Source organism: Lissotriton helveticus, chromosome 1_1 (assembly GCF_964261635.1).
Source record: "Lissotriton helveticus chromosome 1_1, aLisHel1.1, whole genome shotgun sequence".
Classification (NCBI taxonomy): domain Eukaryota; kingdom Metazoa; phylum Chordata; class Amphibia; order Caudata; family Salamandridae; genus Lissotriton; species Lissotriton helveticus.
Window position 1 is genome coordinate 959750076 of NC_136057.1, and position 24907 is coordinate 959774982.

General features: G+C 51.8%; 1 protein-coding gene and 1 pseudogene across 1 annotated transcript in view; one reads left to right on the forward strand and one right to left on the reverse strand.

Annotated features, from left to right (window-relative positions):
* The window catches only part of ITIH2 (inter-alpha-trypsin inhibitor heavy chain 2), a 325176-nt gene that overhangs the window by 182425 nt on the left and 117844 nt on the right, over nucleotides 1-24907 (reverse strand). The window lies entirely within an intron of this gene.
* LOC144776858 (18S ribosomal RNA) lies at nucleotides 22714-24266 on the forward strand (annotated as a pseudogene).

The following is a 24907-nucleotide window of genomic DNA, read 5'->3' on the forward strand; positions in this document are numbered from 1 at the left end:
AAACAGCAGAACGAGTTCTTGGATACATGCAGAGGGCTTAACAGTTACATCCTTTGCACACAGCTACCGTGGCGGCGGGCGTAGCCGTAACGTCCTTTGCACAGAAAGGGTTAAAGGGGGCTTTTAATTTTAATTATTTAGACACCAAACTTGAAATGTCTACCTGTTAGACCTGTCAGCCCTGGGGTGGTCTTCCCCTACATTCTTTTGCCCTCTTTGCCTCCTACTGGACCTATATTTTTGTTGCCCATTAGGACTCTGGCCCCCTTAACACTGCTAAACAGTGCTGAGTTGTGGATGCTCTCCCTTTAAAACATGGTGACCATAGAACATTAGCTACAGGCCCTGCTACTGCAGTGAGGCCTTCCCTTCATTTACATACTGGGAGTCTGTGTGGTCTAGGACTTTTTGATACTGTAGCCTTTTGTCCCCAGTTGACAGACAGGTAGAAAGGGAACACTTCTGAGCCTCCTGGATTTTTCCAGTATCTTCCAACCCCTAGATCCTTCCAGAAGGTGCCACCACTCCCGGTCACCTGACTTACTTAGGGTATATTAGGAAGGGTCCTGGCCACACATCCTTGTTACACTACTGGACCTGAGGACTCTGCTGGAGTTAAGACTGCTGTGCTGAAAGGACTGCTACACTTCTGAGGCTGACTGCTCCTAGGAACTGCTGCCCCAAGTTAGCTGAGCTGCACCTGCCTGCCTGCTGATCTTTCCCTGCCAGAGGGGAACCAGGAATACCAACTCCAGAGTGTCTCCACCCCATTCTGCTGTCTAACCCCCCTGCTTGGTGGGGGATTCATCACGACCATCAAGTTTCTCCACTGCCTAAACTGCCTCTGCAGCACTGGGTGTGAGAGAATACTTCTAATGCCCCTGAATAACTGCTGCTGGTTGAGGACCCTGACTGAACTGCTAGTGCTGTGAGGACCTAATTGGACTGTGAAGCGCTGGGAAGAAAGCGCTGGCCCTGTCACAGGGATCACCACCGCTGGCCCTGGGTCTGACTGTACTGTGCAGTGTGGTAAAGCAGGGTGGCAGAGGAAGCGCTGTGCCCTTATATTCACCGCCGCTGCCCTGGGACCTTTGCTGAGCTGGAGAAGCTGTAGACTGAAGTGCTAAGCGATACAAAAGGGGATGATGGACGGAGCGTTCGAGCAAATCAAACACTCACCCCCAGTCAACTGATCTGGGTTTAATCCATCACCATTCTTTAGCTCACTCCGCCACCCCAGTTCAGACATGGCCATATGCAAATCAGTCTGACCCTGTGCCTCATGGGAACAGTCCAGCCCGAACTGCCAAGCCATGTCTTCCATGGACCGGAAACAAGCATCCTGGGACCGGTTTCGGATTCATAATCCTCATCAGCCAGGCTATCTTGAATCCAGTGGCCAAGTGGGCAAGGGACTCGCGTCTGAGCATACCCTGCCCCACTTAGGGCGAATAAAGCGATACAAAAGGGGATGATGGAAGGAGCGTTTGAGCAAATCAAACACTCACCCCCAGTCAACTGATCTGGGTTTAATCCATCACCATTCTTTAGCTCACTCAGCCTCCCCAGTTCAGACATGGCCATATGCAAATCAGTCCGACCCTGTGCCTCATGGGAACAGTCCAGCCCGAACTGCCAAGCCATGTCTTCCATGGACCAGAAACAAGCATCCTGGGACCGGTTTCGGATTCATAATCCTCATCAGCCAGGCTATCTTGAATGCAGTGGCCAAGTGAGCAAGGGACTCACGTCTGAGCATACCCTGCCACACTTAGGGTGAACAAAGCGATACAAAAGGGGATGATGGACGGATTTGATTTGCTCAAACGCTCCGTCCATCATCCCCTTTTGTATCGCTTTGTTCGCCCTAAGTGTGGCAGGGTATGCTCAGACGTGAGGCCCTTGCTCACTTGGCCACTGGATTCAAGATAGCCTGGCTGATGAGGATTATGAATCCGAAACCGGTCCCAGGATGCTTGTTTCCGGTCCAGGGAAGACATGGCGTGGCAGTTCGGGCTGGACTGTTCCCATGAGGCACAGGGTCAGACTGATTTGCATATGGCCATGTCTGAACTGGGGTGGCTGAGTGAGCTAAAGAATGGTGATGGATTAAACCCAGATCAGTTGACTGGGGGTGAGTGTTTGATTTGCTCAAACGCTCCTTCCATCATCCCCTTTTGTATCGCTTTGTTCGCCCTAAGTGTGGCAGGGTATGCTCAGACATGAGTCCCTTGCTCACTTAGCCACTGGATTCAAGATAGCCTGGCTGATGAGGATTATGAATCCGAAACCGGTCCCAGGATGCCTGTTTCCGGTCCAGGGAAGACATGGCTTGGCAGTTCGGGCTGGACTGTTCCCATGAGGCACAGGGTCAGACTGATTTGCATATGGCCATGTCTGAACTGGGGTGACTGAGTGAGATAAAGAACGGTGACGTATTAAACCCAGATCAGTTGACTGGGGGTGAGTGTTTGATTTGCTCAAACGCTCCGTCCATCATCCCCTTTTGTATCGCTTTGTAGACTGTAGTGCTGTCTGGCCAAGGATCACCGCCACTGGCCAGGGCCTGATTGTGCTGTGCTGTGTTGTGTAGCGCTGTGCTGTGCTGTGTTGTGTAGCGCTGTGAAGGTAAGTGATGTCTCACCCCCAATCACCTCTGCCCGCCCGTCTCTTGCGGGAGCTGTAAAGCGCTGTGTGAGGAAAGCGCTACATGCCTGTAATCACCACTTCTGTCCGGGTCCCTGACGGAATGTGGAACGTAAGCAGTGTGCTGTGGCTCTGAAATCACCTCCGCGGAAGACCGGGTCTGTAAGGGGTTAAATATTGCCAGCAGGGAAGCCGTTCAGAAGCAGGCGTCACCTAGCAACCCTGGCACCCTACCGCTGCGGAGAGAAGAAGACGCGACCGAGAGCGGGAGGGGCTGCTTCGCTCCTCAGCCGTGCAGCAGCCGCTGAAATGGAAGCCCCCAGAGTGGAAGGAGACTTGCACCGGCGCCGCAACCGCCTCCCCAGGTAATGCCACATCACCACCAGACTGCTGCAAGGGGCGGGTTGCAGGCCGGCTGGTTCCCGGGAATCTGGGCTTTGTGTTTTCCCGGCTTTACCCTTGGGAGCTGAATTCTTCCTGCTGTGCCTGAGGTTGTCCTTCCCAGACTGCGAGGTGGAAGCGGTGTGGACGCCCAGAGGCCGGGGAAGCCTTATGCCGGAACTAGGTAACTCCCTGAGCAGGGCGCTCACATAGCTAAGGGTGGGGCTGCTTTGGGACTGAAAGCATCGGCTTGTCTCAGTAGTGGGCCTATTACCCCGGGAAGCTCTGCACCATTTTGCCCGCCCCAAAACTCCAAACTCCTGTCTATTTAGGTAGCGGCACTGTGAACGTTTGCCTTGGGAGAACTGTTTGCCTTAAGGGATCATAGACTGGCTTAATTTTATATGAGTGATTGGGGAATTGTTCTAGCCCTTATGTTTTCCAGCTAACGAACAGTCCCTGCTGGAATATCTGCAACAGCCAGTGGACACTCGATTGAAGCCTTTTCTTTGTCTTAATGTGGAGACTCACTAAATATTTTTAGATCTTGTCATAGATTTAGATAAAGATACATTTCTTTTCATATGAAATCTGGTGTGGTGTCCTTTCTTGAGTGCCTTTACTGTGTCACTGTTGATGAATGTTGCACAGGTACTTTGAACATCACCTCTTAAGTTACGCCTTCCTGCTCTGCACCAGACTACCCCGTTGGAAGCGGTGGTCCCTACTTGGACTAGGGTGCATACCCCTGCCAATTAGAGACCCCGGTTCTAACATCTGTGTGCAGCAGCGGTATTAGGACTTGTACTTGTGTAACACCACGCGGTGACTCAGTTTACACCACAACCTTACACCTGGCTCTACGTCTACCCTCTCCAATTGGCATTTTTATTTTTAAATTCTCCCTGACTGGCAGCTCTTTTTCTAAGTCCTTTTTGCCAAGTCCCATTGGCTGTTTTTACAAATGTCTGAGGTCATACCTACCTAGATGGAATTTGAGCTGGCCAACCTGTAAGCTTACACGGCGGCGCAGCTCAAGGAATTCTGCGAAGAGAAAGGGGTGCCCTTCAAGCGAATCGCCAAGAGGGCAGAGCTTAAGAAAGCCTCGAGGGCATGTGTAACGGCCCACCCAGATGGAGAAGGGGACCGGCAGGGATCAGAGCATGACGCCACAGGTGATCTGGATCTACTACCTACAGATACTGCCGACAATTTATTGCCAGAGCCAGGAAGACGCTCCAGGGCAGGCAGTATTGTCTCAGCAAGGAGCCTGTCTTCAGAGGAATTGGCTGACAGGAGAGAGGAGAGACAGCTTAAATCATAACTTGCCAGGTTAGAGAAGGAGCATGAAGAAAAGAGGCTGTTCATGGAGGAAAGGAAGCTGACCCATGAGCTCAGTCTGAAGGAGCTGGAAATCAAAGCCTTTCAAATAGGGGCTTACGGCGACGCCAAAAGTGGCAGCGTACCCCCTGAAGCTTCACGTGAGCCCAGGTTCTACATGCCTAAAGATGGTGTGGCCAGTTTTTTTTTTTTTTGTAAAATTTTTATTTTGATTTGCAAAAAAAAAAGAATAAACAGACAAACATCGGGCTGCGGAGGAACCGCACATTACTCCAGAACAGGGCAAATCATTGTGCATGCATCAGCAGTGACCCAGACTATATTACAAGCATATCCAGGCCAGGAGCGAGACCACATAGTAATTAGGACCACAGTACCAGTGGCCTACAAGCCTAGCAGTAGGCCAGGCCATCCAGGATAACCAGAGCTGCAATAAGCTGGGCCCCAAACCTCCAGGTTCCATACAAGCGGTGCAAATAAGCAGCCCGCGGACCCTCCACAGCCCATAAACCATGACAACCAACTGCCCCATCCCACCCCCACCCTCCCCCCTGGTAGTGACGCCATTCACTCACCATTCATTCCACATCCATATTACACTTGAAAGAGGTGCATCGATCTCAATGAAGCCGGACATACCGCCGAGGGTAACCCCTTAGAGAGAAAGTCCACCAGGGGACCCCACTGATATCGGAAGTTCTTATACTGGCCAAGGAAGATGTCCGCCACTCTTTCCAAACTGAGCAACCTCCAAAGTCGTGCATGCCATAGTGACACTGCCGGGGCATCCTTCTTTTTCCAGGCCGCAGCCAGCGTGAGTTTCGCAGCACCTAGGCATAGCCACAAAATCTTCTTATCGGCCCTGGTCTGATAGACAAGGCCAGGGTCACGCAGCCCCAGCAGAACACAAGCCATAGACTCATCAATGGGATAAGTCAGCACTTCCTTTATATGTGAGAGGATTTCCTCCCAGTACGGACGGATCACCGGGCAGTCCCACCAGATGTGGCGGAAGTCCCCCAAAAGCCCGCAGCCCCTCCAGCACTTATCCGAGGTCGCCGGGAAAATGCGGTGAAGCCTAGTCGGGCACATATACCATTGCATGACCGTCTTGAGGTGGGCTTCCCTCAGGTGCAAGGAATGGTTAAAGGTCGTCAGGTCTCGCCAAAGCGCCGACCATTCCACATCCGAGATATCGCGCCCCAGCATTTCTTCCCATTGCCCCATATAACGAGGTCGGGGAGCTACCGTCGATTTGAGCAACAACCGGTATATGAAGGAAATGGCCCCCTTCATGGCGGATGTGCGTAATATAAAGGTTTCAAAAGGAGTCGGCGGTCTCGTAGCCGCCTCCATCACCCCAGGTGACGTGGCCCAGTGAAGCAGCTGAACATGCCGGAATCGTTCAGTCTGGGGGACCCCATAATCTCTCACACAGTTAGCGAAAGTTAGGGTGTCCAGGCCGTGGAACAAATGGGTCAACGCCCGACACCCCCCCTCCCTCCACACCGCAAACGGCCCTTCATGAAGCGCCGGAGGGAAGGCCGGGTTGTAATGCAAGGGCGTAAAGGGCGAAGGGAACGTGGTCCAACGGTCGTCCGCCGCTAGCGAGTCCCACACCTTCAACACTGTGCTCGTAGGAGTGCATATATATGCGTTGAGAGGTCGGTCCTTCTTCGGTTTCCAGGCTAAGTCCCAGATCGACCTGCCGGCAACGCATCGGTCCATATGGAGCCAATGTTTCTCGGAGGTCTGTTGCGACCACTCCACCAACACTCGCAGTTGCGCCGCTTTGTAATATAACTGCAGGTCAGGGAGCCCGACTCCACCCTCAGGTCTCGGCCGACGGAGAACCGCATAGGAGACCCGTGCCCGACCCCCTTGCCAAATGAAGCGCAATACTTGAGTCTTGAGCCGTCGAAAGAAATCGCTGTCTATGGGGATAGGCAATGCCTGGAACAAATATAAGAATTTAGGGAGGAGAACCATTTTCACGGCATGAATTCTGCCCAGCCATGACAGAAATTTCGGTTTCCACCTGTCCAATTCCGTCCGGGTCTTCGCCAACAAAGATGGGAAATTGGCCTGGAACAGCCCGCCCACTGTCGGAGTCAGATGGACCCCTAGGTAGACGATCGAACCAGTGGCCCAGGCCAGCGGAGTCAGCGGCCGTACCCGGTCCCTCTCGGCCTCCGAAAGGCTAAGATTCAGGATGTAGGACTTGCTATAGTTGACCTTAAAACCGGCCACGGCCTCAAACTCCAGTAAGACCTCCCTGATGAACTGCAGCGAGGTTTCCGGATCAGTAATAGAGAACAAGATGTCGTCTGCAAAGAGCGAAATCTTGTGCTGTTCCCCCGCGAACGGCAGACCTCTGATCCCGACGTGCTCCCGCACCGCTACCGCCAGCGGCTCGATGCTCAGCGCGAACAGCAGGGGGGACAGCGGACAACCCTGTCTAGTACCCCGAGCGTGAGTAAAGAACGCCGACGTATGACCATTCACCGCCACCCGGGACCGGGGGCAGCAGAAATTAGCCTTCACCATAGTGATGAAAGCCTCCGAGAAACCAAAGGCAGTCATGGTATTAAACAGAAACCCCCAGTCCACCCTATCGAAGGCCTTCTCGGCATCCAGGCCCACTAGGACCGCCGGAATACGAAATCTTTCTGCCTTTTCTATTAGATGCACCACCCGACGAGTGTTATCATGCGTCTGGCGCCCCTTGATGAAGCCAGACTGGTCTGGATGGATTAGCGCCGGCATAAGGTCTTGTAGCCTACGCGCCAGGATCGCCGAGTATAGTTTGGCGTCCAAATTAAGAAGCGCTATCGGGCGAAAGGAGGCGCATTGCGCTGGATCCTTCCCCGGCTTCGGCAAGACCGTAATCATCGCCTCCGCCAAGGAGCCAGCAGAGGAACCGGAGGAGGCCATGTCATTAAAAAGGGTGACTAAGAAGTCGCAGATCTCGGAAGCGTAGGATTTATAAAACACAGCGGTGTAACCGTCTGGGCCAGGTGCTTTGTGAAGCTTCAAGTTCGCAATAGCATCTAACACCTCCTCCCTGGTGATCGGGGCCCCTAAAAGCTCGTTCCATTCCCTGGACACCTGCGGAAGGTGCATACGCCCCAGGTACTCCCTCTGGGCAGCTGCTCCCAGCCTTTCCCCCCCGTATAGATCCGAGTAAAAGCGTCCGAAAATGGCCGCCTTTGTTTCGTCCCGGTGCTGCAACTGACCCACAGAGTCGCGGATCCCCCCAATGTACTCACGTTCCCGCCTGTCGCGAAGCTGTCGGGCCAGGTGCCTCCCCACCTTGTTACCACAAGAGTAGGACTGTCGGCCCAATCTCAGTAGCGTGAACTCCGCCCTGTTATTGTAGTGCGCCCTCAACTTCCCCCGTACCGCCGTGAGAGGCCGGAGGGTCACCCTCGAGGGGTTAAGTTTATGCGCCCGCTCGAGAGATGCCAGTTCAGCCTCCAGTGCCTCCCGATCCTTGCGGCGCAACCTGTTGAGGTGTGCGTTAAGGCTCAAGCACGTGCCCCTAACGGACGCCTTAAAGGCATCCCACGTGTTGGATACAGAGGTATCGGATGGCGGATTGAGGGTAAAGAACTCCCTAATGGCCACCCGCAGCGCCTTGTTAGACTCCTCGTCCCGAAGTACCGAAGCTGGGAAATACCATTTCCGTTGCCCGGTATCTGCCGACGACCAGCGCAGCGTAAGCACTAGCATGCTGTGGTCCGAGACCGAGATGGGCAGGATGGTGGAGTCAAGAACATCTCCTCTAAGAGCCTGGCTGAGGAATACATGATCCAATCGTGAATATGAGTGGTGTACATGAGAGAGAAATGTGTAATCTCTGGACGTTGGATGCATAAACCGCCACCCATCAACCAACCCCATTTCCGTAATCTTTTGCCGTGACAGCTCAGAGAACACACCAGTATCCGCCCTGCGAGCGCCTGAACAATCCAGCGCCCTGTCCCACACCAAATTACAGTCCCCCATGAGGAACAACCGCCCTTCCACAAAATCACTCACTTTATGCAGCAGGTCTTGCAAGAACTTATTCTGGCCAGTGTTAGGAACATACGTCACAACAAAAGTACAAAGCCTCCCCTGCACCAGCCCTTTCACCATCAACCAACGGCCCTCCCTATCCGTGCGTACCGCCACCGGTTGAAAAAGTAGCGAAGTATGGAAGAGGAGGGCCACCCCCTTATGCTTTGTGGACGCAGAGGATCTGTATATTAGGGGATATGCCTTATGCTTAAGACGCAGCTCATCTTTGCGTGCAAGGTGAGTCTCCTGAAGTCCCACTATGTCCAACTGGTGGTCAGTTATATACTTCCACACCTTTTGCCTCTTCTGCGGGGAGTTCAGCCCCTTAACATTCCAGGTCCCTAAGCTAACAGGCATCGTGAGACACCAAACTAGACTCCTCTATGACTCTGGAACCCGCCCACCACCCCCGCCAGAAGGAACCCTGGTCACAGCACATAAGAAAAGCATACTCCCGCCAACCCTCCTCCCCACATTCCCAACCTCGAACCCCACACCAAATCACCCCGCAACTCTCAAACCAACGGCGCCTCCCATCCACCCTCTCACCACCACATGATACAAGCCACAACACGTCCGCGTCACCACCAGAACCCCCCCACATCCCCAACCCCAACACCCCAAACAGCCCCCCCAAGACCCTCCCCCCCCCGGAAACCCCCACACACCCCATCCAAAGTCCACAAAAGTCCTCCCAGGGCTGGCGAGGAGACAGCAGCCGAAGTCCCCTGTAGGCCGAAGGAAAGGGAAACAGTGAAAGTGGAAACAAAACAGAAACAGAGAAGAAAATACTCATCAGTCCCAGTGGTCCACAGGTCACGAAGTTACGACCACGTCTGGGACCGGTCGGGAAGACCATCTCGGTTCCTCCCAAGGTCACGGTCTGGGGAGTCTTCTTCGAAAGTACATCCATTCACCCAGACCGGGGGGGTCCATGCCCCTCCAGCGCCGATCCGTAGTTTCAAGTCACCGTCACGCCGCTCCAGAGCTGGCCTGTGACGCCGGCACCGTCGCTGAAACCACTGATGCCACTGCACTTCCCCTCTCCTGCTGGCTGGCATCGCGGTCCGGGCGCCCCCTCGCCGGAGAGGACCCTACTCTATGCCACGAGGAGGACCGACGTCGCCTCCGAGATGGGGATGCATTCGACCCCTGGGACGGGGCAACCTCCTCCAAACCCAAGAGCTCCTTTGCCTCCCGAAGGGAGCGCATCTGCATCAGCCGATTCTGCCACCTGAAGATGATCCTGAACGGGTGCCCCCAAGAGTAGGCGATGTTGCGTTCCCGCAAAAAGGAAGTCACCGGCCGAAAATCCCTCCTCTTCTGAAGTGTAGACGCTGCAAGGTCCTGGAAAAGCTGAGGATGATGGCCCCTAAAGTGCAGCGAATCGATGGCCCTAGCCTTCCGGAGGATGCGCTCCTTCAATTGAAAGTCATGTACACAGACAAGGATGTCAGGGGGCGGCCCCCCCCCTCTCCTGGGCAAACCAACGCGATGAACTCTATCCATCTGGATATTCTTCACATCGTCCTCATCCAGAATCTGCAGCAACAGCTCCTGCACATAGCCTCGCAGGTCTCCCGACTCACCATCCCACGGTACCGCTTTAATGCGAATGTTATTCCGCCGGGAGCGGTTCTCAAGATCTTCCATGTGTGCCTGCAGGTCCAAGTTCTGCTCCGTGAGGCGAATGACATCTTGCTGGAGTAAATGGACATCATTGGCCGTGCTCAAATCATGGTCCTCAAGAGTCGCCACCCTTTCTCCAATCCCATCAACATCTCGCCGTACTTCCCGGAGATCAGAGGCCAGTTGCGCCCGCAGCTCAGAGATGTCCTCCTTAATGGAAGCAAAAAGTTCGGTCATAAAAGCCTTAGTGGCCGGGGCCTCGTCATCGGACATCCCGGCCGACCCACCTGCTCCGGGGGATGCCGGCTGCTGCGACGATCTAGCTGCGCCGTCCTTCAGCACGCGTCCCTTGCGGGCCTGGTTAGCCATAATGAATGCCGGGCGCCTTGCACCAGAGCAAACGCTCCACTGATCACCACCAGAACCAAGCAGCACCCAGATCCGGGCCTGCAGACGCAGCAGTTGGCCCCGGCGGGCAGTCCCACTCAGTGTCCGCCACACAGCTCCTGGCCAGAGGCTCCCAGCGAATCCCCGGCGCCCAGACACCAGGAAGTAGGGGTGCGCAAAGCCCAGTGGTCAAGAGGCCCCCAGTCAGCTACGAAAGCCCTAGAGAGGCGGTACACGAAGGCAATCCAGACAGCAAAAGTCCATGAGCGAGCGCCATGCACTCAAACAGCCGACCGAGCCAGGCAAAATGGCGGCGCCACGCTCCTCGACCAGAGCACCTCCGGGCCTCCAGGTATGCACCCCCAACAGCACCCCTAGTCCGCACCAGCTCGCAGCGTAGGACCGGAGCCTCCCCTGGAAGTCCTGGCACAGGCAATGGAGTCCAGCAGCTCTTGACCTGGCAAATGCGGCCTCTGGGAAGCGCCCGGGGCCTCTACCACACCTCCTGGCCGGTGCTCCCGGGCCCCCACACTTCTCGCCAGTCAGGACCTTCCGCCGCGCGGGTACACCCCCACAGCCAAGCGGCGCCGTGTCAGTCCATAGAAGGCCTCCAGGGCATGCACCACCCCAGGGGCAGTCACTAGGTCGCCGCCACACCAGGAGCCGGCAGCTCCCCCGACATGTCCCTCGATGGGCCCCTTCGGCCGGCCGGGCTCCCTCCGCACCTCCCCCGTCCAGAGCGGGGGGTCACTCACCAGGACTAGGTTTCCTGGGGTCCTCGCGGAGCCCGGTCCTCGCTGCTCCACAGGTGCACCTCCGGACCCCGGCGGGCTCAGCGGCGCCTCCCCACACCGAGGCCTCCGGGACCTCTCTGCTCTCCAGGTCGCCACTCGCCGGCACCCTCAGGCCCCACCGGAGATCGCAGCTGCCCCTCGCCGCCTCCGCCGACAGCCCGCAGCCCAGGCGGTCCGATGTCAGATGACCCAGGGCGGGGCGGGGCGCAAAATGGACCTCCTCCGTCGCGGTAGGCCCCGCGACTCGCCGGGCCGGCCTCCGCAAATCGAGACCGGGGATCCACAGGCCGCAGAGCTCCGCCGGTCCCGCAGCCTCCCTGAGCGATCTCTCTCCTCGCCGACGGCACCGCGCTCCACCGCAGTGTACCGGCGACCCCCGCCACCGATTAGGGGCCGAGCTGGGCACCAGGTGCCGCGCTATTAGCTGCTTTGCCGGATCGGCGCCGGAGAGACAGGGAAAAAGCGTCCTACTCCGACGCCATCTTGGCCACGCCCCGGTGTGGCCAGTTTTAATGTGGGGGAGGATATTGATAAGTGGTGAGCAGCCTATGAGGTGTCCTAAAGAGCCCATGGGATCCCCAAGAGTTACGGGGGGTGTAGCCTATATAGGTACATGCCTCCAGTGGGGAGGGACACACTCCTTACATTAGATGAGCTAGACCAGGCCAATTATCCTGTTATGAGGGAAGCGTTAGGTAAAAAGTATGGTCTTACCCCTGAGAAGGATATGGAGAACTTTAGGAGCAGCCACAAACTTCCCACACAGAACTGGGTAGATTTCCTGGATTATGCTAGTAAAGCATTGGAGGGTTAGGTGCGGGCAGTGAGGTCTGTGATTATGAAGGGCTGTACAATCTGTTCTTGAGAGAGCACCTACTAGAGAAATGTTTTCCAGGGCTGCGCCAACACCTGGTTGACCGCAAGTTGACGGATCCTAGGGAGCTTGCGGAGGAGGCGGGCACCTGGGCCAGCACCAGGGATCTGGGGCGGACCCCAAAAGGGTGGACAGGGTTTTCACCAGAAGAAAGAGGGGGGAGATAAAAAGAGTTCTCCATAGGCTCCCAAAACAGATCTCAAGGGAGAGGGTTAGGTTCCCAGTCCCAATCTTGCCACCAGAAGCCCACTTATCCTGACAAAGGTCATGAGCCCAAAACTGTCTGGTGCTATGAATGTGGGGAAATCGGACAATACAAGGGGGATCCCCAGTGTCGTAAAAGGACCCCAGCCCCTACTGGAGGTAAGAACCCCGAGGTGGGTAGTATAGCGCCGAGGGAGGAGCTGTGCCTAAATAATGGGGGTAAGTGGGCAGGATTGACCCTAGTATCCCTGGGAGACAGTGAGATGGTCTCACAGACCCATGTGCCCTCAAATACCACTAAGTATAGGCAGTGGGTCATCCTTGATGGTCAGGGAGTGGAGGCTCTGAGGGACACAGGTGTCAGCATGACTATGTTAAGGAGTCAGCTGGTGTCCCCGGAGCAAGTGGTGCCCAATGCATTCCACCCAGTTGTGATGGCTGACAATAGCGAGAGTCACTATCCGGTGGCTCAGGTTCCCTTTGAGTGGGAAGGGGTTTCAGGCCTTCTGTAAGCCCTGCCATGCCCTTTGATTATCTTCTGGGGAATGATCTGGAGCATACTGCCTGGACGGAGGTACAGCTCAAGGCCCATGCAAAGATGCTAGGGTTACCAGAGTGGACCTGTGCTACCACACGGTTCAGGGCTGCCTGGAAAGGGAGTCAACCAGGGCTGGAGCCTGGAACAATGGCCCAGCCAGCTGCCAAAAAGGGAAGAGCCCAAGGGCTTGGGAAGCCTACCCGAGGCAGTCACCCCATGAGATGGATGGGGCACCTGAGGAGGTCGTACCGGAGTCCACCCTGTGACGTTGCTCCCTTGGGAGACTTGTCGACCCCTGGAGAGTGGCAGGTGGAAGGAGGGCCTACCCGGGAGGAGTTTTGTCAGGCACAGAAGGAGTGTCCCACCCTTGAGGGCATGCGGCGACAAGCCGAAGCCCAGGCTGCAGGAAATGATGCTGGAAACTACCATATATACTGGGAGGATGGCCTCCTTTATAGTGAGCCCAAGGCTCCGGTGAATGGGTCATCTAGGGCCTTAGTGGTCTCCTAATACTACAGGGCCTTCCTGTTGGAGCTGGCTCATGAGATACCCTTGGTGGGACATTTGGACCAAGACAAAACTTTTACAAGCCTAGTCCCACATTTCTATTGGCCCAGGATGAGGGTTTCTTCTGAGAAGTTTTGCAAGTCTTGTATGTCCTACCAAGCTAGTGGGAAAACAGGGACCAAATTCTCCCCTGGAACCACTACCAGTCATTGGCACCCCCTTTGAAAGGGTGGGCATCGACATTGTCGGCCCAACGGATCTGCCAACCTCTTCTGGTCACCAGTTTATCCTGGTCCTGGTGAACCTCACTACTCGGTAACCAGAGGCTATCCCTCTGAGGACCATAACTGAACCTGCGTGGCTCAGGCCCTGATGGGGATATTTACCCGTGTGGGCTTCCACAAGGAAGTGGTGTCGGACAGGGGCACCAACTTCATGTCCACCTAAATGCAGGCCCTGTGGAAGGAGTGTGGGGTGACTTACAAGTTCTCCACCCCTTACCACCCCCAGACCTACGGACTTGTTTAAAGATTCAACAAGACCCTGAAAGGCATGATCAGGAGTATGCCTGAGGGCCTGAGGAAAAAGTGGGACGTCCTCTTGCCCTGCCTATTATTTTCCTACAGGGAGGTACTGCAGAAGGTGGGCTTCAGCCCCTTTGAGCTTCTGTACGGTCACCCTGCTATGGGACCTCTCAGCCTGGTGAAGGAGGGGTGGGAGAAGACTCCAAGGAGGCTTCCCCAAGATGTAGTAAACTACATGTTGGCATTCTGCAGCCAGATGGCTAAGCTGTGGAAGCAGGCCTCTGACAATTTAGAGGCTAGCCAGGCGGTCATGAAGCGGTCATGAAACTTTCTTTTCATATGAAATCTGGTGTGGTGTCCTTTCTTGAGTGCCTTTTTTGTGTCACTGTTGGTGAATGTTGCACAGGTACTTTACACATCACCTCTTAAGTTACGCCTTCCTACTCTGCACCAGGCTACACAGTCGGAAGCGGTGGTTCCTACTTATACTAGGGTGCATACCCCTGCCAACTAGAGACCCCGGTTCTAACACTACCTCTTCCCAATTGGAAGTTAAAGCTTATTAAATATAATAAATCCAGTATTATCCTATGGGAGAGGAAGGTCTCGCATTGGGGATAAACTACTTTTTAAATACACTACACCCTGCCCTGTGGTCTGTTCAAGGCAACTCTAGGGGTGACGTATATGTATTAAAAAGGAAGGCATGGGCCTGGCAAAGGGTTAAGTCAGTTTCAAACTATGCACACAGGGTGCCATGGCAAGCATAAGACAAGTTTAAAGGGCTACTTAAATTGGTGGCACAATATGTGCTATGGGCCCACTATTTTATTTAATTTAGAAGCCCTGGGTACAGATAACCCAGCAGTGCTTAATTTGTGCCGGAGCTTCCCGGTGCTTAGCACGGGCACATAATTATCCGGGCCGGGGCTACAAGCATCTTGGATCGGCATTCATTGATGTATTGGATTTACCTCACTATTGGACTTTTTTGCAGAGTGCTGTGTTCTGCTTCTCGTCCCTCTCCCGAGTCAGTCAGTCCCGAACCGATGAAGTGTGTTGCAAGCACGGCTGTGAGACTGAGCCTGCCCTGGCTGAACGAAGGGGAGATTCGTATGAATGAATCCCAATCTATGTTCAGTACTAGAATATGTGGATGGCAGCTGCGGCCCTTCTCAGTTCAGTGTTTTGCCGGCCCGGTAGGCGGGCCGGAATTGGGCGTGATTTTGTTCTGTGGGGGTTGGGGCTGTGAGGCAGCAGGCAGCATCAGATCAGATCAGATTGCATAGCCCGCCCCAGCAATGCGTACCCGCACGGCCACACCCCACCACCTGAGTCATCGTCGGTACAACGGCTCAACACTGAACTGAGTGCCAGGCCAGCCCGACCTCACAAGGACGTTGAGGACGGGTAGGCAGCAGCCAGGCAGGCCTCATAATCAGTTATAACTAAGGCTAAAGGCCTGCAGTGTGTGTCGCGGCTGCTCGACCCTCCACGAACGATAAGAAGTTATGTACTAATTAGTCGCACTCGCCATGTCAATAAAATACTGTGGGCCTGGTGGCCCATGCCAAACCAATGCTGCTTTTTTTTGGGAGCATGGTTGCATGACGGTCGTCAGCATTATGTAGTATACAGATCGATCAGAGAAAGTGCTAGAAGCCTCGATCCAGAGACGTTTTCTTATGGCTGATGGTGTCTGTAACAGCCCGTCTCAGTATCTGGAAACCACAGGCCCGATGCAAGTATCGTTTAACCTCTCGTATTAAAAGTTTTTCGGGTGACAGATCTCGTGGTCAAACTGCCGCATTAGACTAATGAGCAGATCCAATATGTCTAATGCGGGAACGTGAAAAGGTCGCTTTATGCTCTTATGATTTTGTTTTGATAGCAGTAGTGCAGTCTTTAGTGTGCGGTGTGGTGCCCTTGAGAGCGGTTGTGCAGACTCCTGTGTGGTCTGTGGTGCCCTGGAGAGATGTAGTTGAAATCTCTAGTGTGGGCTGTGGTGCTCTGGAGAGCTGTGGTACATTCCTCAGTGTGGGCTGTAGTGCGGTGGAGAACTGGAGCACCCTTACATGTTTTTGCTGGCCGCTGGGCAGGCTTTGTAAACTTGGACAAGCGTCAGTTTTACCCTGTACTGCCAGGGGCACCAGACAGAGGGTACCCGAGTGTGCTTTGCACGTGATTGTAGCGCCAACCTCAGCAAAATCATTGATTGTTTGTAGCGTTCTAATTGCATTGGAGGCTTTTATGTCAAATCTCTTTCCGGGTCAGGTATAAAACGATTGTTTGCATTCAAAGGCAGGCACACTCCTGATGCAGACCGGGACTTACTTATGTAGCGAGGCCTACAGTAAAATTGACTTTCTAGAGCAGTCGGAGATCAGATGTATTGACCAAACTGTGACGCTGTGAAGAGCTACTAGTTTTCCATAAAATCACATCCGGTTGTTGAAAATGCAGCTCGGCGTGTATAGAGTAGACAAGCCTTAGGTGTCTTGTTTACCAGCACCGCAGACCTTAAAATGCACCTAAACTTCAGTTGGTCATGTCAGTGTGGTAGCTCTGATCCTGTGGCTACACAAGATTTGATGATGAATGATGATGCACAGCCGGGCTGGCGGCCGCCTAGTAGTAGCTGCCGCCGGCTGTACACCTATATAACGAGATACCAGCACTGCACGATACTGATGAATATGATATGGCGTGGCTGGAGTTGAGTTAAACTGTCCTGCCTTTTCCGCCCGCCCGGCCCCTGCCCTTGAAGTATCCTCGATTCCTCCCAATTCTAAATGCAAAATCCATGCAGGCTGGCAAAAAATAGACATATGTGTCTCGCTCTTGCTGCTCTCGCACTCCTGGAATGCCTGTTATAGGGAATAGCGCAGACAGGAAATTAGAACCTCAACCTAGGCTCTAAATGTGGGTGACTGGTGACGGCCTAACGGCCCATGGCTCCATTGCCTGCCATTTGAGCAGTAAGCAGTTGCAAGTTTCAGTAATATAAATCCACTGACCCCATATTTAGGTTTGCATTAAAAGATCAGTGAGAGGAATTATCTTCACTCTCTTCCGAACAAGAGCTTAATAATAAAAAATGGTTTACCTCACTTTACTACAAATGCGTAGCTAAGCTCTAGTTGTTTCAAGTCTTTTTATTCTTCAGAAGATATTAATCATGGCTGTGTTCTTTCTCTTCGCTATCCTAGAAATCTGCTCTTCTGAACTGCTGAGTAGGTATATATGCTTACTGTATCTAATGATAAAATTCCACATTTTTTGTTATGTGCCATGTAGGTACACACAGTTGCCATCCAAAAACCTGACAGGCCTGTTTTAATTTGCCAAAATAAAGAAACATGTTTTTATAACCAAAACGTGATTCCAAGGAAAAAAACGTACAGCTAAATGTCAACGTGCAGCATGTTTCTGGTAACAGTTTCTCCAAAAACCCACCTTTCTCTTTGCATAGCTTGTTTGGAGCCCTCTCGTCACGCCCTTTGCAAGACTCTAACTACTCCCTTCAGGTTGTGCTTGCATCAAAGACTAGTATAATGGCGTCCACCTTTGGCCATTTCTATGACTGTTTTGTTTGTCACTTCTGGTAATACTACTCCTGTCAACAGAGAAGCCAGATCACGCAATGCTTGTTAGCATATCACTGATTTATTTATTCTAATAACTATAATTTACAAAGCAGTATATTTTATAGACTATGAACACCATCATACAAAAACTTATGTTTTTAATGAGGTGGATAAAATAGCTGCCTTTAAAAGTATAAGCTTATTCAGTACAGTAAAACAGAAAATGACCATTTGTGATATTTGCCTAGCATTTTATGCATTTGAATATTGTTCCTGCTGTTCCTCCTTGGTTTGATGTACAGCGCTGCGCGGCCCTTCAAATTAAGTTTGTCCTCTAAACTAGAAGAACCATCACAGTGAGTGCACACTTATATAAGCTATGTAAAAGTTGTATCTCTGAATTCAGACTCTGTGGCACACTCCAGTAGTGTCCTTTCCCCAAATCAGCACATAGATCACTGAAATTGTCCATTTTCAGTGCATTAGTGAGTTTTAGCTAATTTATTCCAAAATTGTGCTTTAAATGCACTTTTGATTTAATCTTTTTCAAAATGTTCACAGGGCAGGGGAACCTCCAATCAAAACCTTACTATGAGAAATGCTCCCTTGCTGAAATTCAGATCAGGTATTATATCTGACTTTCAGCCGTGCCAATTGAGGATGTGAGTTTAGCTAATAGAGTAAGTGGGTGGAGCCATTGGAGGAAGTGGGTGGAGCTGGAGAAAAGTAGGTGTGGCCTCCGACAAACATTTGAGCACCTGCACTTCATATTTTACAAATTAAGCACTATGAACCAGTGTACTGGGAACTTATAAGCAAACTAAATATGCCGGTTGGGTGTAAGTGAATTTCTATCATGTGCTAAAGAAGAGAGCACAAGCACTTAAGCATTGGTTAGTAGTGGTAAAGTGTGCAGAGTTCTCAAAACCAACAAAATGGGTTGAAAAAAACAGGAGGGTCAAGGCAAAAACTTTGTGAATGACCCTGCAGAAAGTAACAAGTTGATCACATAACCACTAAGTTAAGCCTAACTGTTTTGTGCCATCCTGACAGAGAGTTAAGCACAGGTTAATTTGGGATTTGCTTTTCTTTCACTCTGCCAGAGATTTTTATTGCTGTTTGAGCCCCCCCATCCTTGGCCCCATCATTGGGTCTGCCAGATGGAAAAGCACCCAGGACAGGACCCTGTCCTGTCCTGTCCGGCAGGGCTCTCGGGCTCCAACTGAGCCCCAGAGCCCTGCCGGCCCCTGGGTTGTATGCTGCCACCCTGGGCTCCATCTTCAGGCTTTGCGTACTGCCAAGGGGCTTGGATAGGTGTCCTTCGGGCACAGGGAGGATTCCCCTGCTTGTAAGAGTTCAGAAGCTCTGACCGGTGCCCTGAAGTGTCCCTGGGTGGAAGCTCCCAACCCTGGGCCCCATCCCTCGGCCTGCCGCATGGCAAAGCACCCAGGCATGGTCCTGTGTGCCTAATGGAGGTCTCCCCGGTGCGGCCGGACCCAGGAGCTCCAACGGGGTCCTACCATGGGCTCTGTCCTCCAGCCTGGGGTTGGGAATGGGGTCTATTGGGCAGGGGAGGCCTCCCCTGCATTGCCTGGTTCAGAAGATCTGACTGGGGCCCCTGTGGACCCCAGGGTGGGAGCCCCCCATTCTGAACTACATCTTCGGGTCCACTGTATGGCCAAGCCCCTGAGACGGGCTCCCCTACCCTGGGCTCTGTCCTCTGGCCAGCCACACTGCAAGTTCCCAGTACAGGGGTCCATCTTGCACGGAGGCTTCCCCTGCTTGGCTGGGTTGAGAAGCCCTGACCGGGGCCCAGGCAGACCTTCGGGTAGGGACCTCACATCTTGGCTCCGTCTTCTAGCACACTACATGGCTAAGCCCCTGGATGGGCTCCCACGGGCCTGGGAATGCCTACAATAGCTCTGACTGGGCTCCAGGGCCCCTGCCGGGCCGGACCTCCCACCCTGGGCTCTGTCCTCTAGTCTGCGGCCCTACCAAGGGGCTGGGAGGTGGGTGTATTGGTCCCGAGGAGTCTTCCCCTGCTTGGCTGAGTACAGAAGCTTTGACTTTGGCTCCTCAGGGCTCCGTCCTTAAGCCCACCACATGGCAAAGTGCATGCGAACGGGTTCCTGTGGGCCAAGAGAGGCCTCCCTTGCTCGCCGGGTCAAGTAGCTCCCACCGAGCCCTGGCGAATCCCAGGGCAGGTGCTCCCACCCTGGGCTCATCCTCCTGTCTTCTGCACTACCAAGGGCCCAGGATGGGGTTGCATGGAGTCTGGAGAGATCTCGGGAGAGTGTACCTCAGACCCATTCAGGTCCAGCAATTCTGATCTGGGCAAAGACAGGGCCCGGGTTCACTCCTGTCTCCCAGCCCTGCACAATGGGCCTTTTCTACAAGCCTACCTTCCCTGAGAGCAGGCAGTGACACAAAGTGGACAACCCAGCTTCCCTGGAAGTCCCGATGAGGACTCAGTCACTTCCTTAAGCATAGACAGAGCTCTAGGACGTTAATTGCATGTGTGATTCCCTCTGTCCCTCAGTGTGCACAGAATACAAGTAAGGGTGGTAGCCTTCCTCATGATTATTAGGGACAGGATACTCGAGACCCTCTTGTGGTGCAACGGTCCTCAGCCAGATGCAGCCAGGGCCTGGGCTGCTGGGACCCTCAGGGGCTCGGGTTGATGCCTGCCACCCGGACCTGCCCTTTGGACCTTTCCACTGCCTGCCTTCCCTGAGAGCAGGCAGGGACATACATCTAAATGAGAATTGCCCTTTGGGTGACTATTTCTCAAAGTACACAATCATATACACTACATTCACATCAAACCGGAAGCAAAGAGGAAAATGTAAAAATTATAATGACTTAATAAAAAGTATACAGTTTATTCAGATGTCAATAAAAACAAGTTATACAGTACAAGCTAATAAAAAGTACAATAATGCACCAAATAATAAATCAGTGGGAGATAGAAAAAGAAGGGAGATATAATTCCTATTTGACTGAGGTAGATACAATAATCCAAAGGAAAATACAATCCCGCTCTGACACATGTAATACTATTTTGGTCAGAGTTGTTGCTTCACGGATTTAGCGTATCGTTACTCAGAAATTGCATCGATGCGTTTCGGTGGGCATCTTCTTTAGTGCCAACACCTTCTTCAGGATAAAATGAATGAATCCCACAATTATATAAAAATATCTCGAGTAAGGGTTTCAACAGAAACTCCAAATAATTCACATAGATCGTCACAGTATCCTAACGGATTTGTAAAGTGGTATACCTTGTTAATATAGTAGTAACTCCCATAGCTTGTCTCAGAGAGTGTCAGATGTTCCCAATATAGCCGCTCAGCAATACACCAATATTTGCTTTTTAGCAGATCTGAAAATAGACAGTCAATATGCACAAGCCATGTGCAACACACGCTCAAATCAGCGTGTTCTAAACGGCTTTGTGTTCTTTTCGGGTTCCTTGAGGGTCCCGTTCTTACAGATAACGCAAGACCGCCAGCAGCCTGCTCGTACAAAGAAAAACGGGTAATGCGGATAAACGCCTCGTTCAATCTGTCAGGGACATAAAGCTGTCAGCCCAGCTGCCCTGGAAGTCACAATGAGGGATCATTGGCTTCCTTAAGCCCAGGGAGGCCTCTAGGAGGTCGATATGTTTGTGCCCCTGATCCTCTTTGTCCCTCAGTGCCCACGAATTACAAGTATGGGTGGTATCCTTGCTCCAGATTATTAGGGACATGGTACTCTGGACCTAATAGTGGCCCAGCCCTTCTCAAAAAAGTCTGAAGTGACGGAATTATGGCGATTGGGAGTCCTCTTACCTTTGTTTCTTGATGCACTCTCTATCACGCAGCTTGTGTCATCAAAGGCGTATTAGTTAGATCAGAAACGCCATAGTTTAAGCGTAAAGGACTTCCTGGTTGCGAGCATCATGGGAGTTGGCCTTCTGGGAAATGTAGGTTGCTTCGTGTCCGATGCTTTGGAGGGCCGAGCATCATGGGATTTGAAGTATGTAGTATCACGTATGTCATGGGTACAGTTAGTGCGATATATCAACACATCCAATACAAGCTAGGTGACACCTTCATTTTTGGGCATTACCTTTGGTGGTAGTTGTGCTATTCAGGTAACGGACTCAAAATTCTTCTATGATTCGCGGGAGAAAATGTATTGATGCCGTGTAGTGCCACATGCCTTCTGGGGTATCTTGGGATATGGAGTTCTTAGAATCCATGGAAACTGTTCAGTACTTGGCTTCAATAAAAACTACTCATGCTTGCCTTTGAAATGCAAACCTTTGTGATAGAGAGCGCATCAAGAAACAAAGGTAAGAGGACTCAATCGCTGTAATTCTGTCACTTCAGACTTTTTACTAACGTTGATTCGAGGGGCACTAACTCCGCTCATGTCCTCTTCCCGGATCTTGAGAGAGCCGCTGTTCACAGTCAACATTTGCAGGGAGAATAACAATCACAAGTAAGCGATCCACAAAACATGAGGTTACATCAAATGTACGCATTCGAACAGCTATCCTAAATGACCTCCATTGTCTCCACAGATCTCCCTTATATCACTTAGAGATATCCATTGGCAACCCCGCTGAGATGTGAGTAGACATTACATTGTACTTGCAGTGTGTATTTTTCCAAGCAGTTTGAGTTGGTCGCTCGCACAGGTTTTTATTGGTTGGTGTTGGTAATGGACACATTGCAGTGATCGAAGTCCACCACTTTGTTTCTTTCAGTGTTTCACGCCGGGCAATTCATGAATTAGGTCACATTCCAACTTCAAGGTAAGAGACAAAAGGATTAAGTAGGAGAAAGCTAGTGATATGTAGTCCCCATTTTTAGTGACACAGAATTTCTTCTTTCTTCTCCACAGCTGTGAGGTCCTGATGAGAACTCCACACTAAATAGGGGTTCGAAACGCGTAGACCGTTTTTCCTATACCATAAGATCTTCTAAATAGATATATATGTTACAAAATTCTTCTATGGTGAAAACTATATGTACCATTGTATAATGAATTGTAAATAAAGTATGTTTGTCGGGGTGTGTGAGAGTGTAAGAATGGAATGTGTATTGTTGATCAACTAAGTATGAAAGTAGAGGATGACGTTTTTGAGAGCTGAATTGGTTCTACTATGAAATTGTTCTTTGTATTGCTTTTTGTATGTTGATTGTAGAATTTGGTGAAATTTAACCAACGAATGTCATAAAAATATAAATAAAAAGTGATTCATTCAGACTGATTTTCAAGTCTTGCACTTACATTAAGTTTAACTCTTTCTGTAGAGAATCGGAGGAGGTTCATTTAAAGATAACAGTATTGGCACTTGTTTAGTTTTCTAGTTATTCAGTGGCTTTGCCTTACTGTGGGAAGCCCACACCCAGTGTTGTTTTCCACATCATATCCAAGGAAGGCAGCAGGCGCACAAATTACCCTCTCCTGACTTGGGGGGGGGGGGGTAGTGACGAAAAATACCAATACAGGACTCTTTTGAGGCCCTGAAATTGGAATGGGTACACTTTAAATCCTTTAACAAGTATCCATTGGAGGGCAAGTCTGGTGCCAGCAGCTGTGGTAATTCCAGCTCCAATAGCGCATATTAAAGTTGCTGAAGTTAAAAAGCTGGTAGTTGGATCTTGGGATAGAGCTGGTGGTGTGTCGGAGACGAGCTACCACCTATCCCACCCCCTCCCTCTCGGTGCCTCCCTCGATGGCGTTGACTGAGTGTCCTGGGGGTCCGAAGCATTTTTCTTTGAGAAAATTAGAGAGTTCAAACCAGGTCGATCACCTGAATACTTTAGCTAGCAATAATGGAATAGGACTTTGGTTCTATTTTGTTTATTTTCAAAACTGGGGCCATAAGTGTCGGCTGAGGGCATTCATATTGTGCAACTAGAGGTAAAATTCTTGGACCAGGGAAAGATGAGCCAAAGCAAAAACATTTGCCCAGAATGTTTTTAATAATCAAGAATTGACTGTCGTAGTTCCAACCATAAACAATGCCGACAAGTGATCTGGCAGTGTTAGCCCCATGACCCTATTTTTCAGCTCGCAGGAAACCAAAGTCTTTTGGTTCTGGGGGTTAGTATAGTTGCGAAGCTGAAACCTAAAGGAGTTGATGGAAGGGCACCACCAGTTGTGGAGCATGTGGCTTAATTTAACTCAACACAGGAAACCTCACCCGGACACGTAAAGGATTGACATATTGGTAGCTCTTTCTCGATTCTGTAGGTTGCGGTGCATTGGCGTTCTTAGTTGGTGTAGCAATGTGTCTGGTTAATTCCAATAACGAACAAGACCCCTCCATGTTAACTAGTTATGTGACCCCCAGCAGTTGACGGTCAACTTCTTAGAGGGACTAGTGCTGTTCAAGCACACAAGTTCAAGCAATAACAGGTCTGTGATACCCTTAGATGTCTAGGGCTGCACATGTGGTACACTGAATGGATCAGAGCATATCTACTAGTCACAGAAAGGTGTGGGTAACCTGCTGAAACCCGTTGGTGGTAGGGATTGGGGGTTGCAATTATTTCCCATAAATGAGGGATTCCCAGTAAGTGCGGGTCATTAGCTTGCGTTGATTAAGTCCCTGTCCCTTGTACAAACTGCCCATTGCTACTAGCAATTGGACGGATTAGTGAAGTCCTCAGATTGGCCCTGTTGGGGTCGGCAAAGGCCCTAGTGGAGTGTAGAGAGGACGTTCAATCTTGACTCTTTAGAGGAAGTAAAAGTTGTAACAAGGTTTCCGTAGGTGAACCTGTTGAAGGATAATTAATGGTGGAGTGGACCGAGTGACTGATGGTGCCAGCCTTTCAACCCTCAGCCTGCCTCCCAGATGGAACACGCACCTGTAGTTGGTGGGCTCAGTCCTGCCCTTGCGCACCCTGGCTGGTGGAGCGGTCTGTGGCCACTGGGGTGCTTGGGCCAGGACTAGGCCTCGGGTTATGCTTCTCCACCTGGGAAGGAACTCACTGACATACACATGAGGGACTGGTGGATGGGGGTTGGGTGTCCCCCCACCCTTCCCTATCTGGGAGTGGCACAGATGGAAAGCCCTCCTGGGAGGAAACTCATGCTCACCCAGCACTAAACCGAAATCGCAGTGTTTTTCCAGGCTGGGACCAGCCTTGAAGGCCTAGATGAGAAGGAGCCAGAGCTGTCAGGGAACGCAGGCTCCTTTTAGGGGTCATGTAGGAGTGGGAGCCTCCTGGCTCTTCCCTTCAGGTACCTCTTACCAGAATAAAGGGTTGGCCAACCCCAGCCTGGCGGCATGTCTCAGGCCACAGCCGAAGGCGTGGATGAGCCCGGTAGTGGATGGCTGATGTGAAGGTGGGGCAACCCTCCTTCATTGGCAGCTACCTGGTTTGTCCTGGTTTCATGTAGCCAGGCTAAGGATTTGAAGACGTGCCTAGTCC